This window comes from Antrostomus carolinensis, unplaced genomic scaffold (assembly GCF_000700745.2).
Source record: "Antrostomus carolinensis isolate BGI_N321 unplaced genomic scaffold, ASM70074v2 scaffold21548, whole genome shotgun sequence".
Classification (NCBI taxonomy): domain Eukaryota; kingdom Metazoa; phylum Chordata; class Aves; order Caprimulgiformes; family Caprimulgidae; genus Antrostomus; species Antrostomus carolinensis.
The window spans coordinates 1-2,988 of record NW_010333933.1 but is presented as its reverse complement, the minus strand read 5'-3'; positions in this window follow the sequence as shown (position 1 = coordinate 2,988).

Genomic DNA, 2,988 nt, shown 5'->3' with positions numbered 1-2,988 from the left:
CCTGCAAAGCAGAGCAGGACACTTGTCCCTGCACAGCCCCAAATCTGCAAATTCCCTTCCACCAGAAACGCTGGGATGTGCAGGGGTTTCTCTGAGCTGCTGCTTCACCACTGCAGGCAGGGTTCTATCTCAGTGCTCCTAATGCATCCCTCTTAAAGACATTATTTACCGTTTTACTGGTGGCTTTTCCTGTTTTTATCATTATTATTATTATTATTATTATTATTATTGCTGTTATTAACATTATTATTATAATTAAATAATAATTTTAACTCTGGATATTCCTTTTTTTTTAATAAGGAGGAGCAGTGGTTTCTGCCTCCTGCTTCCTTTAGGTGGAGCGAGTGGTCCAGCTCAGGGTTTGTTTCCTTCCCAGTTCTGAAATGACTGAGTATGTGAAATACGGTTGGGATTTGTCACCAGTAGTTAGGGGCTACCCGGCTGATTTTGGCCTCGCTGAGTGAGTGCACACGCGATCTGTGCATATGCTTTCCAAATGCCTTCATAAATCAAGTTGGGGATGGTATCAAAACCAGGAAGGCCCTTCTTGCATTGTTTCATGTTAAGGAAATCCAATTGCAAGTGGAAAGGTCCATCTGTTTGTGAGAATAATAGAGTATTTTTGGCTTGAAGGGGGAGTTGTTTATAGCTAATGTAAAAATTAAAAAAAACCAAACCAACCCTTTATTTAGTTATCTTGAACTTTCCAAACCCCTGAAAAACTGTCATATTTTATCTTAATAAAACTGATTTCCAGACATCAAAAGGCTCAAAAGTACATTAGACTCCAAGTAATGCTCTTTAAAAAAGAAATGTTGCATTGCTAAAGGTTCAAAATTGTAAAATCAGAAAATGAAAGAGAACTCAGAGAAAATTAACTCTAAATTGTCCCTCCTACTCCCCTTAGCCATGCCTGCCCGGGGACCTGGACAGCTGTGCTGTGGCCCTGGAGCCAGTAGTGAAGTGTGGAAAGATGCCTTCAGGCACAGCAAACAGTGATGGAGGGGCTGAAATTAAATACAGCGTCTGCTTTGCAGATAATTTTTACTTAGAAAGGGACTAATAACTGAAGATAATACAGCAGAAAGGCCAACAGAGTGAGAATGGGCCTTGCTAAAAGGCAGAGCAATGTGTTTGTTTACAAAGCCACCAGCCAGTTTCTGTTAACTCCCTGGAAGTGAAAACTAAGCTGGCGTAAAGCTTCAGTGGAAATAGGATTTGCCCCAGAGAAGTACCTAAAAATAAATTTGAGTTCTGTATAGAGAAGACACTCTGAAGCTGGTTATACAAATGCTTTACTGGTGTTGGGAAAAGGACTCCTGCAGCAGAAAACAATGTTTATTAATAAAGCCAGAGCACTTATTTTATTTTTAACTACGTCATTAACAGGGGGAGTATCCTTTGCAGCCAGCCACTGCCGGTGGCTCAGGACCCCACATGCTGCCATGCAAGGTCTCTGTCTCTTCTCCTCTTGTCCTCCCACGGGAAGAACATGTGGAGGCTGGCTCTGTGCCTGGCCGATGCTGAGCCACCATCCCACCGTGCTGGGCCACAGTGACGTGTTTTTGTTCCTTGTAACTGGGCCTTCAGGGTGAAAAATGTCTTCATTAAAAGCAAAAAGAGAGTCGGTGCCTTGCACACAGCAGCTCTCAAAGCTCCTTTCACCAGGAAAGAGGGTTTTGCCTGGCGCAGGCCACCCACACACACCTCAGCTCATCAGGGCACCCTGTTAATTGTCCTCGTTAGGAGGAGTAAGAGCTGTTCCCTCATGAGAGAGCTGTGTGGGTCAGGCCTGCTCTCAGGAGGGAGCAAAGCGAGATGTCCAAGCAGCAGTGGCACAGCGGCGCGGGCAGGGAGCTGCTCTGTGGCCTGAGCTGCAGCTCAGCCCCTGCCAACGAGCAACGCTGGCTCCTTCCTGAAGAAAAAGCACGGCCAGAAACTCTGCCATGTGTGCCACTCTCTTATGCACTAGAGAGAGAATTTGTTTGGCTGCCACAACGTTTGACTGAGTGGTAGAACCTTTCCCTGTCTTTTCACAAGTCTGTAAAGACCATGAGTGCCAGAAAGCCTTTTATTTTTCCCCTGAAGAAACGAAAGCTGTGCGACCCAGCAACGCACACTGGAATGTTATTTTTCCCTGCGGATGCTGGAGCCAGCAGCATTTTCACTCTGGGGTCGTTGGTGTCAGTGGCCACCACAGCAGCGAGCAGGCTGCTCCGCGCTCACCGAGCCGTTGGGAGTCGGTGCTGGATGCTGAGCTGGAGCCCAGGACGGCTCAGCCCTTCCCGTCAGCAGCGTGGCCACTGCGTTTCTGTGTGATATTGGATGGGTGCAATGCTGTGCTCCCAAAAAAGTAACCTTCAAAAGCTTTTTCCCAGGGGACCTTACTAAGTAGTTCCCTGAGCAACCCAAAGTCCACTCTCCTCATATCTAGAGTTGAGGTCTCACTGGTACTTTTCCTCCTGTTACCACAGATTTTGAATTTGACTGCTTTGTGGTCGCTCTGGCCAAGGCAGCCACCAATCTCCACCTCACCCACAAGACCCTCTCTGCTGATGAACAACAAGTCGAGGAAGGCCCCTTTCCCGGTCAAACAAGTTGAGGGAGGCACCTTTCCTGGTTGGTTCCCTTAGTGCCTGAACCAAGAAATTGTCATTCAGCTGGTTCAGGAATCCTCTGGACCTGTTTGTACCAGCTGTGTGGTATTCTCAGTTGACATCTGGCAGGTTGAAGTACCCCATAAGGACTAGGGCAGATGACTTAGAAGCATCCTTTAGTTCCTTAAAGAACAGCTCATCAATGTCGTCATGCTGGCTGGGTGGCCTATATAGACTCCCACAATGACATCCGCTTTATTTGTCTGTCCCTAAACCCAGAGGCTCTCCAGTGTGCCATCTCCAACTGAAAGCTCCACGCACTCCGGTCCCTCTGCTACATGCAGTGCCCACCCCACCCCGCCTCGCCTGCCCTGCCTGTCCCTCCTGAAGA